General features: G+C 36.4%; 1 pseudogene; it reads left to right on the top strand.

The window, feature by feature from the left end:
- Positions 1-5,298: 5,298 nt before the first annotated feature.
- Positions 5,299-5,588, top strand: LOC116587169 (annotated as a pseudogene).
- The last annotated feature ends 7,023 nt before the right edge of the window (positions 5,589-12,611 follow it).

Genomic DNA, 12,611 nt, shown 5'->3' with positions numbered 1-12,611 from the left:
ATAGGACACTAAAGTATGCCCAACAAAAGAAAAAAAGAGATAAATCTGATTTTATCAAAAAAAATTTTTAAAAAGCCTTTTGTGAATCAAAGGACATTATCAAGAAGTAAAAAGAGGCACTTGAGGTGGCTCAGTTAGTCAAATATCTGACTCTTGGTTTTGGCTTAGGTCATGATTTCATGGGTTGTGGGATCAAGCTCTGTGTCGGGCTCCTTGCTCAGTAGGGAGTCAGTTTGAAAGATTCTCTTCCTCTGCCCCTCTCCCTGATCATGTTCTCTCTCTGTCTCCCTCTGTCTGACACTCTTTCAAAATAAATAAACCTTAAAAAAAAAAATAAAGTAAAAAGACAATCAGCAGAATGGGGAAAATATTTGCATGTCACGCATGTGATAAGAGTTTAATGTCCAAAATATGTATAGAAACCCTAAAACTCAACAACAAAACCCAATGTAAAATGGCACAAAAGACTTAAACAGACCAAAGAGGACATACAAATTGCCAATAAGCACATGAAAATATTCTCACCCCATTAGTTATGAGAGAAATGCAAATCAAAACTACCAGGAGGTACCAGTTCACATCCAGAAGAAGGGTTACAATGAAAATATTGAAACTAAAGTGTTGGCTAGGATGTGGAAAATGTGGAACCCTCACACATTGCTGGTTAGAATTTAAAATGATGCTATCACTGTGAAAAATAGTTTGGTGGTTCCTTGTAAAGCTGAAGAGAATTAGCACATGATGCAACAATTTCACTTCTAGACATAAACCCAAAAGAATTAAAAACATGGGCTCAAAGAGACATTTGTACATCAAAATTAGTTTCAGATTTACTCACAATAGCTAAAAGGTAGGAAAAAACTCAGGTATCCCTCAACAGATAAACGGGTAGACAAAACATGTTCTATTTACAGATTGGAACCATAAAAAGGAACAACATCTGACACATGCTCCAACACAGATGAAGTGTGAAAACATACTAAGTGAAGTAACTTTGACATAAAAAGAGTGGATGATTCCACTTATATGAAATACAGATAACAGGAAAATTCATAGAGACAGAAAACAGATTAGAGGTTATTAGGGGCAAGGTTGAAGAAGTCCTGGGGAGTCAATGCTTAATAGTATTTCATTCTCCCAAAAAATATCCTGAAAGGTTACAGAATTTCTGTTTGGGTGACGAAAAACTTCTGGGAATCGAAAGTGATAATGGCTGTACAACACTGAATATAATGCACGCCTTTGATCTGTACACTAAAAACTAGGTAAAATGGCCAATGTTATATTTTAACAACATTTTAAAACTAAATATAATTAACAAAGATCTGAATTTTCTAGCCAAATTACAAGTTGTCATTCAAGAATTTTTCCATTTTATGTAATATATTTTCAGAAATTAAATAAATATATAATTTTTAAATATAAAAAGAAAACAAAAAAAATTTTTTTTTTAAATGAAGAGGGAAGAAGGCCCATCCTTTGCTCTTCCTTCTAGGGAAATTATTGAATTGCATCTCACAGATGTGCTTACAGTATGAACCATATATAATCTTTAGAAAATCCCTTAAGGAGCTAAGCACAGGAGTAAACATTTATTTAGAATAAATTTAAAAAACTACAACTTCCAAAGCTGACAAATATCACACAAATCCACACACATAAAATTTATACTAATGGACTGCTTGATACACTTCTATGCTTTTCTTATATCTTTTTGTTCTTTATTCTTTGAAAATCTCTTCTCACGATGATTTGCAAACCACTGCCTAGTGAAGGAAGAGAAAGATGATTTAGGATTTCTTCTAGCATGACCTGTATTGGAAAGTCAGCTGTGTGGTGAGAGAGTTCATTTGCAGAAGCCTCGGTGTCACTTGTGGGAATCTTTCTTATCCTCTAGTCACTGTAGTTTCCTTTTGCTCATCATCAGCTGAACTTCCTGTCAGGCAGGAGTAAATACACGTCCCGAAGGCCATGTTCATTATCCCAAGGGACTTAATCTGTATCTCAGCCAAAATTCTGAGCATCCCTGGTACATCTTCATGTGGGCTTCCTTGCCATACCTCAGTGGACACTTTAGTCTCTGAGAAGTCTTAGGGTCTCCCAAGAGGAAAGAGATTTCATAAAACCACTGAATGGTGAAGTTCAAAGTGATCAAAAAAGCACCTAGTCTGGAAATGTTTAAACTTCAGCCATCTAAGATCTACCCTCAGTTTTTCCATTTCTATATACCACTTCTGTTACTATTCGCTTACCATTTATTTTCCAATTTTTTACTTAGTCACACACTTCAGTCTGACCTGACATAAAGTGTGGGTTTTTTTCCTCTACAAGTGTGTTTGTGGCTCCCCCCCCCCCCACCAAAAATAATGCTGTTCATTAGATTGTAGCAATGCCTTGTGTGCTCAGGAGTCATTTTTATCAAGTGGGGAAAAAAAAGGTGGGGGGATTAAATAATAAAGAAAGCCAGTAAGGGAACCAGGACCAGGGTGAATGAGGGGCAGAAAACATATCTTGTCTGTTCACGTCCTCCATGAAGCTATGACAATTTTCCCTCTCATATCCTTCATCTCTACAGATAGAAATAACTGCTCTATAATTCACCTACTACCTTCTCTTCATAGGATCTTTTAAAATTAACATATAATGTATTATTTGTTTCTGGGGTACAGGTCTGTGATTCATCAGTCTTACACAATTCACAGCACTCACCATAGGACATAACCTCCCTGATGTCCATCACCCAGCCAGCCTATCCCCCCCTGCCCCCAGCAACCCTTAGTTTGTTTCCTGAGATTAAGAGTCTCTTATGGTTTTTACATAGGCTTTTATTCATTGTTTCCTCCCATGGTATCTACATTCCACAAGCTCCTGGGAGCACAGAACAAGCCTTAATTCCACAGACACCCTGACCCCTGGTATCATACCAAGTACAGGGGAGGTGTTTCATGTTGTTGAATAAATTAACGAAAAGTATATATAAAAACAGACACCTAAAAATAAATCATTTTAATACTCATCATTAATAATACTTAATAAAATCAACAGCATTCCTAAAATTAGAGCACCCATGGTAAGAAATGACTAAATACAGATTTAAGAGAAAGACTGAAAATATTTCTGTTAACTTATGTGAGATAACTCCTTGGCCTGTATTTCAATGAGATGAGTGCTGCCATACTCAACACTATAATAATATGGTTTTTGTGTTTGCTAGCCATCAATCAGACAGGTATTACTGTTTGTATTTATATGGGATTAGAAAAGGGGGAAGAAGAGATTTCAAAGTATCTAGAGCCAAGACAGTGTGAGAAGAGCAAGGGTGAGAATAAATTCAACAAGATAGAAGTTCACTTGCAGCAGCAGGATTTAAAACCTGTCTGAGTATATGCAGAAGCAGGCAAGAAGAACCCCCATGTAATCAACCCAAAGGTCAATGGAAGGATACAGGGAGAGATGTGGCAGTTAAGTCTGACACAGCCCTGACGTGTTGAAAGAGAAGCCTCTTTGCTGAGCCTCAGGCATCTTCCACCACAAGCTCTCCTTAAGGCTTCACCAGATCCACTGTCAGCAGAAGCCGGACGGCTGATCTCAAGGCCAGTGCCATCAGGCAAGGATGTGCTGACCTGGAGAATGCATGGTCCACATTCAGACAGCATGTACTCCCCAAGAACTACCAAAGCACTGCCATGTAAAACTAGAGGACCCATGTGACCAGAACTTGCCATCTGCTAAGACTTTTTTTTTTTTTTTTTTTATTGATCCTTCAGTCTTAGTGATTACCTATAATATTTAGGAGTCCCATACAGGCCAGAAAAGACATATCTGCTATTCCAATCTGACCCTTTATCCTCCAGTTTGTAAATCATAGTTTAACTGCATTTCAATAGGGGTGCCTGGGTGGCTCAGTCAGGTTAAGCATCTGCCTTGGGCTTGGATCATGATCCCAGGGTCCTGGGATGGAGTCGAGTGTCAGGCTCCCTGCTCAATGGCGAGTCTGCTTGTCGCTCTCTGTCTGCTCATGTTTGCACTCTTTCTCTCTCATTCACTTTCTCCCTCAAATTAATAAAATCTTAAAAAAAAATTGCATCTCAACAAAATTCAACTTTTTATAGAGATTATGTTTACACCATCACGGCTCTAAAAAGTTTTCTTGGGATTATAGTGCAAAGTATTAACACACTGAAATGTATTAAAATGCTCAGATGAACGATCACTTCTAAGCATTATATTATTGTATTGGTTGATGGTAGATCTCAAAACTCTTGAATGCAGGGCCTACTGACTTTTACATTCTACATAATTGCATTGTAATTTATATAATTATTTTTGTAATTTAAAGTTCTCATAATTTACATTCTATCTCTGCCTCCCTCTTTCTCTTTGAAAAAGTTAATTATGCACCTTAATTCGTAGCAAATCATTACCATTAGTCCCTTTTCCAATTCAATTATTTGGCATATTTTACCTATTTCCCATTCCCATTCCATATCTCCCTAAAACAGTAAACTATTCCAATGTGTTTGATGAGTATGGTTCTTTTCTATGTGGTCTCATAAAGTGAACAGTTTTCATTCTTACCATTTTAACTTATGAAAACGATGCTTATGAGCTAGTTATTTTTACTTTCCTATAAGGTCTGATGTTTTCTTTTTCTTTTTTTTTTTTTTTAAAGATTTTATTTATTTGAGATAGGGTGAACCAGAGAGAGAGCGCACATGAGCAGTGGGGAAGCAGACAGCCCACTGAGCAGGGAGCTCGATGTGGGGCTCCATTCCAGGACCCTGGGATCACGACCTGAGCTAAAGGCAGATACCCAACTGACACCCCAGATAGCCACCAGACACCCCAAGGCACGCTGTTTTCAGCATGTGTGTTTATTTTGCCCACTATCTAATATGACTGCATAGTATTCCACAGGGTACACCCACCACACACGCCTGTCCATCCTGAAGCTATGAATGCCTGGAGAGTCTGCAGTTTGCTGATACCACAAGCAACACTGCACCAATGAACCTGTGCGTGTTCCCTCATAGACTTTGGGCTCTGTGTCCAGGACTGGGATTGCTGGCCCATCGAATATGTGAGTAATTTAATTTTACTGAGAACTGCAACAGTGCTTTCCAGGAGTCCTGCAGTAATCGACAGCTCCCAACAGAATGTCAGGATTCCTGGAGTTCACATTCCGCCAAACATGTGGCATTATCCAGGCCCATAATATACCCAAAATGGTGCCTCTTTATATAATTTTTATTTTTCCACTCCAGTGGTGGAGCAATGGATGATCTTGCTCCTGGCAAAATGGAGCAGGAGGCCATGAGCAGATAAACCTGCCCAGTGAACCTGATTGCCTTCCCCCATCTGACCATGGTGCTACTGGCCACTGGCATGTTCTTCACTGCCTGGTTCTTCCGTGAAGAGCTTATTGCAACCAAGAACACTTAGGATTTCTATAAAGAGCTCCTCAGCTCCTTGGTGGCCTCACTCTTCATGGCTTTGTATTCCTCTTCTTGCTGCTGAGGGTCAGCATCTACATTATGACCTTCCAAAGGTTCAAACTAGGTGGCTTCATTGAACCCCTACTTTTGTAAATTAATTTACTATTGCTGGACGTGTCCCAGCTGCTTTTCGCAATGAAGGCAGATGTGTGGGGGAAAAAAAAATGTTTTTCTATTTAACAAAGAACATGAACCTCTCCCTATAAGATTACCGATTTTTTAGTCTTCTGTAGTTCTTGGTTCAACTGTTTGCAATCTTAGGTCGAAATGTTATCTTTCTCTTATTGATTTATAGTAATCTCTTCTCTAGTAAAACCTACATAAACCCGTACACACACACACACAAACACAGAGAGAGAGAGAGAAAGAGAGAGAGAGAGAAACACCTGTACAGAGATCACTTGGGGACCTTGATAAAATACATATTCTGACCCACAAGGTCTGGGGTGAGTCCCAAGAGTCTTGCATAAATTACCAGATCCCACAATATGATGACAATGATGATGTCTGTCCAAGAATCAAATGTCAAGTGGCAAGGGTTAAGACTATATTTAACTACTTGTTAAGCTTTATTTTTCCATTTATATTTTAGAGTAAATTTATCATGGTTCTCAAAAGTATCCAAGTGGGGGTTTGAATAGAATTGGTCAAAGTAACTAATATTAAATATTAGGAGTTTTTAAAAATATATTATCGGGGCACCTGGGTGGCTCAGTGGGTTAAGCCTCTGCCTTCGGCTCAGGTCATGATCCCAGGGCTCTGGAATCAAGCCCTGCATCAGACTCTCTGCTCGGCAGGGAGCCTGCTTCCCCCTCTCTCTCCACCTGCCTCTCTGCCTACTTTTGATCTCTATCAAATAAATAAGCTTAAAAAACCTTAAAAAAAAAGAAAAAAAATACATTATCACTAACTAAAGGCCAGCAATATCTCTCCACTCATCCAGATCACTTTCTACCTTAGTACCTTCAGAATTTTTCCATAGATTTCTTATGTGTGGTTAAGCTAAATCCTAAATACATTTTAGTTTTTGTGAATTTTCTACAAAGTGTCTTATTTATAGTTGGTTATAACTGGTTTAGAGAAGAATGCTACTGATTTTATTATGTTTGTATTTTACCTGACAACTTTGTGGAAAACTTGTTAGTCCAAATACTTTATGATTCTGATTTACTGCAATCATTGTTGTTTTTAGGTACCTAACCACTAAATTTCCCCCAAAATCATAATTTTATCTTTTTCTATTTCAATTCTTTGGTTTTTTTTTTTAAGATTTTATTTATTTATTTGGCACAGAGAGAGAGAGATCACAAGTAAGCAAAGATGCAGGAAGAGAGAGAGGAGGAAACAGGCTCCCTGCTAAGTAGAGAGACCAATGCAGGGCTCAATCCTGGGACCCTGAGACCATGACCTGAGCTGAAGGCAGAGGCTTAACCCACTGAGCCACCTAGGCACCCCTCTTTTCTCTTTCAATTCTTAACACTTATTTCTTCTCAGAGCACTGATCAAGAAGACATCAAATGCTATGTTATAGTAGCTGTGTTAGTCAATGTCCTCATCTTGACCCATCTTTTAAAAAGAGTATCTAAATGTTTTCAGTAGGTATAGTGTTTGTTGTAGAATTTCAGCAATCATTGCATCTAATGGAAAAACATTTATTAAATGTTTTTAGATAAATTCATTAGGAATGTCTGTCTTTATAGGAATATACCTATACATATCATATATAAAAAAAATATATATATATATTTATATGTCCTGCTTACATAACAGAAAAACAAGTACATATAAATGTCAACCCCTGATTTGATGAGTTGTTATCAAAACATTACTAAAGCATTTTTTCTGCATCTGAAGGTATCAAATAATTTTTCCCTAGAAATCATTAATACATAAATGGAGTTACATAAAATACATTGATAAATTTCTGATGAATCATTTTCTAACTTATATAACTATTACTTGACAATTATGTGTTATAAAACTCATTTTCATTTTATTTAGCCCTTACCTTATTTCTGATTTTCCTTATATAATCATAAGAAGAGCCAATATTTTTCCTCTTTATTGGGATTACACTAGTCTCCTTAAATGAGTTTAGAAGTTAGATTTTTCTCTTTTCTTCAACATTTTATGTGGGCACTTTAATTAGTCTTACAAAATAGAATCTCTATGAAAACAGCAGGAACTTGGAATTATCTCATTTCAAAATTATATCATTCTTTTATTAATCTTTTCTATGAAATAGCTTTTAACTTCGTAATCTTTAGCAATCTTTATAATTTCCTTTTATTATAAACTATTTAAGAATGCATCATTTGATTTCTAGACATATTGAATTTTTAATAAAGCTTTAGGTTATTAATTCTTTTTTTTTTATTTTAAAAAGATTTTATTTATTTATTTGTCAGAAAGAGAGAGAGAGCACAAGCAGGGGGAGCAGCAGGCAGAGGGAGAAGCGGACTCCCTGCTGAGCAAGAAGCCCGATGCAAGATTTGATCCCAGGACCCTAGGAACACAACCTGAGCTGAAGGCAGGCACTTTAACCATCTGAGCCACCCAGGTGCCCCTCGGTTATTAAGTCTTAACTGGAGAATTTCATCTGTATAATATTGACACCACGGATAACTTCGGTATTTAGTGACATAATCCATAGTCTGGTTTTGTAAATGTTCTGGTTCATACCTTTATAACTAGTAGTCCAAGCAATATTCATTATTTTGCTTTTATCTCAGATACTTCTCATTATTCCATACTTGATTTGTCAGTCCCTGAGAAGTGTGTGTTAAAATGGCTGACTTATCAACTATCTTCAGCAGTCCACAGTTTCAGTTTTCTTAAGCTCCGGATTTACATGCATACATATTTATACATATCCACGGTTATATCATCTTCTATATTATTCCTTTTAAGATGATAAATTATTAACTGTCATTCCTTAGGGAAATTAAATCACTGCTTGGCATACAATAAACCTCTAGTAATCTTTTTAATTGAATTAGGTTAGAACTGAATCAGGTAATGTAACCGGTTTTTAAGAGTGGGCAAAGAGGGAACAGGGAAGTCAGAGGACGACAAATAAATTAGAATTATCAGTACATTCTTCTGCTCTTTAAATAGGACTGAGATTGAATGTCCCCAAGAGTTTCAAAAGCCTATTTATTCTGAGCTGTAACCTAAGCCTATTTATTACTGAGTTTATGAAACTGGGTCTAGAAACTAGATCTTCTAATTCAGATTGAAAAGGTAAGGAAAGGAAGTCAGAGAGAAAGTCAGAGGCATACACACACTTAAGAGACCAAGGAATGAGAAAAATCAGAAATGGAGCCAGCGAGGGAAAGAGAGAGAGACCAAAAGAGATAAAAAGAGAGACAGAGACGTAAAGACAGGGGAGAACTCCCACATTCTCTGAACAATTACTGTGCTGCAGGCACTGGGGTTATGTTCTTTACTATTTTGCTGAAATGCACAAATATACTCTACAAAATCATTTTTAACAAACAAGAAGACAAGAAGACCATTTCCAAGAGACAACACAGATCAGACTTTTTCCAACACAGCTGAAATATTTATGATTTGTCTTCAGAGTCAATTTAATTCAGATTTAAGGAGATGACTTTTCATAACCCATGGCATGATCTGTTTTTAGTGCATTTTAGCAAATATTTTACTATAATTTTAGCAGAAATAACAAGGCCAAAATTTATGCCATTGCTAGCTTATTTTTCTGATATTTCTACTCTAATACTCTCCAAACCCCATTATAAAACTACATCTAAATATATAACCAATAACCACATTTGAAAGAAATACACTTAGGATATAATTCATATCTGTTAGTAATAGAAGTAATCAATACTTTCTAACATCATTCAATCAAAAAATCATATAATCGTAGCTATCTAAAATATGAACAATGTTAAAAATTGTTTTATTATGTATATATAGTGTCTATCATGTTACAATTTTTACACTTTGGTTTTCAGTTTCCTAATAAAGAATCCACAGAAACTTGGGTTTTCAAGTGGCATGTTTTTACCTGATCTTCTTAATTTCTTATTAAAATCAGCTTAAATTAGTTTAATATTACTTCCACTAGGAATAGTTGAAAATAAGAACTTGGATTCTAATGAGTAATGTTTGGGGTCTACAAAAACTCTAAAATTATTTGCAAAAGCTGTATATGTGTGTAAAATCCTAACTGTAAGGGAATTAGTAATGGTAATATCTGCTCTGATGAATGACTTATCAGACCACTGATTTTTTTGTCAATATTTTTAAAACTTTGAAGATGCTAAGTCAAAACTAATTAGAAGTAATTTAACTATTAACATATACCAACTCATTATGTGTTATAAATTTTCTGTGATTATAGGAAGACAAACGTCAGGAAAGTTGTTCAACACTCAATAACCATGGTTGAATGAAAATGTTTATTACTAAACCTTTATCCTCTGAATATGGATTCCATCACAACTATGCCAATAATTTATTACATTGACTTGATTTAGAATAGGTAAATATTTCCTGAGTTCAATTTATCTATGGCATAAAAAATTCATATTAAAAGATAAACATAGCTTTGGTGAGTGCTGTGAAGTGTGTAAACCTGGTGATTCACAGACCTGTACCCCTGGGGATAGAGTATTATGCCTCCATCAGAAAGGATGAATGCCCAACTTTTGTAGCAACATGGACGGGACTGGAAGAGATTATGCTGAGTGAAATAAGTCAAGCAGAGAGAGTCAATTATCATATGGTTTCACTTATTTGTGGAGCATAACAAATAGCATGGAGGACATGGGGACTTAGAGTGGAGAAGGGAGTTGGGGGAAATTGGAAGGGGAGGTGAACCATGAGAGACTATGGACTCTGAAAAACAATCTGAGGGTTTTGAAGGGACGGGGGGTGGGAGGTTGGGGTACCAGGTGGTGGGTATTATAGAGGGCACGGATTGCATGGAGCACGGGGTGTGGTGCAAAAATAATGAATACTGTTATGCTGGAAATAAAAAAATAAATAAAAAAAATAAAAAAAAATAAAAAATAAATAAAAAAAAAAAAAAGAAAACCAAAAAAAAAAAAAAAAAAAAAAAGATAACATAAAACATATGCATTGGTTCATAAAAGAGTGTCTAATAGTTTGTAAATGAGCCATCTATTTTAAGACTGTCATCTGGAGATAAGAAATTAATAAGCCTCTTGAGGATAGTAAATTGTTCTAGTCACTTAAAAAGAAGTTGGCCCCGCAAAGGACACTGGATCCAAGTTTTGGGGTTGTATTTCTTGAAACTGTGAGTAATTGTTACACACACATAAGAATTATTTGAAAAAGCAATAAAATCTTAACATTTATTGGAAAATAAAAGTAAAGATGAAACTTATTACCCTTTGAAAAGCTTTATAAAGCTATTTTTTCATAGATATAAATGTTTTTACAGCTGGACTTTAATATTCATATGTGTAAGAATCAGCTGTTGCTCCTTGACAGTTATAAAGAAACATCAAGTTCAAAATAGTGAAAATAATCCACACTATGCCCTTTATAGTATGATACAATTAAGGTTGTTATAAAATTTGTCATCCAAAGTGAAAACTTTGAGACTGAGAGGGAATACTAACAACAATTACACTGGGCTGAAAACAGAGGCTTTCTAGGACAAACTGAAACATAGGATTACCTTCACTACAAGGAACACTGAATCCTTCCAATTTACTTATTTTTCCTAGAAGAACCGTGTCAGTACATGAAGCACTGAGATGCTGTCCTAAACAGGTTTAGGATGGCGAACTGGTTTCAAGGATCACCTGCCCTGGACTGATCTTGGAGCACTGTACTAAGTGAAAGGCTGTGCTGGGACTCAGGGGAAGATCAGTTCTCAGGGAAAGAGGTGGTGCTACAGGTAGGGAGTATTTTCTGATTTTTATGGAGTCTGCTGTTTTATTAGTTTTAACACTTTATTCTTCTGCTTTCCTCGTTTATTGACAGAATTAACAGTAGCTACCCATACAATCTACATTAACAATCTTCAAGAAAACTACCTGATTCCTTAGAACTACTGTGCCCATTTTACTGTTATGGAAGCCAAGATACTGAGCATTTTAAAAACTTCCCAAACTGTTAACTGGCAGGGCTGGGATCCAAAGAGAGGAATTCTAGCTCTAGATACTGTATATTTAACCAGTTTGCTAGAATTCCTTTTGGGTAGTGCTTGAGATTTGTGGAACTCTTAGTTAATAATGTCCAAAATGAATTAAAAATCCAAGTTGAGGGGCACCTGGGTGGCTCAGTGGGTTAAAGCCTCTGCCTTCGGCTCAGGTCATGATCCCAGGGTCTTGGGATCAAGCCCCGCATCAGGCTCTCTGCTCCGCAGGAAGCCTGCTTCCTCCTCTCTCTGCCTGCCTCTCTGCCTACTAGTGATCTCTGTCTGTCAAATACATAAATAAAATCTTAAAAAAAAAATCCAAGTTCAATATTATATGACTACTTATAAATTACATATATACCAATTCACTCTTAAACTAACAAATTCCTATGATCAGGGAAAAAAAAATGAAAGAATATATTTAAGTATGGATAAGACTAGGGTCCACATAAGAGGAGGTCTTAAAATCACCTAAAATTTTCTTTATCCAGTTTGCTTGGAACAATCACTTTTGTATCCACAGCAACTAGAAGGCCCTATTTGGCATATTTAAGGTGCTTACTGAATCACTGTAAAATGAGTGAATGAATAGTTACAGATATACCTATGAGCTTTTTTCCTGTCCTTTATTCCAACTGCTGTCCTTAAAAGCCAAGAGGGGTAAGAGTAAGGGAAGAGTGAGGCTGCTCAACAAGCCATTGGTGTATTTCTTTGGAAACAGCCAAGTGAAATGCCATGGGTGGCGGCTGGAAAAACCTTGCCCAAGATGGGAGTCAGGACATCACCATATTCTGCCTCTCACTGGTGGAATTCTTTCTTCAGTCTATTTTGAAAACCACTACTCAGCCTATTTTGTGTCACTGCTGAGGAGTACCACATCATAACTGACCCCATAAATTGTATTGTTAAAAGCTGGCCTCTAAATACTGAAGTGACTTTTACTGGTTAGATACTGTGATCTGAAGAGACAATAA

The sequence above is a fragment of the Mustela erminea genome, chromosome 3, assembly GCF_009829155.1.
Source record: "Mustela erminea isolate mMusErm1 chromosome 3, mMusErm1.Pri, whole genome shotgun sequence".
Classification (NCBI taxonomy): Eukaryota; Metazoa; Chordata; class Mammalia; order Carnivora; family Mustelidae; genus Mustela; species Mustela erminea.
This window is presented reverse-complemented; position numbering and strand designations above follow the sequence as displayed.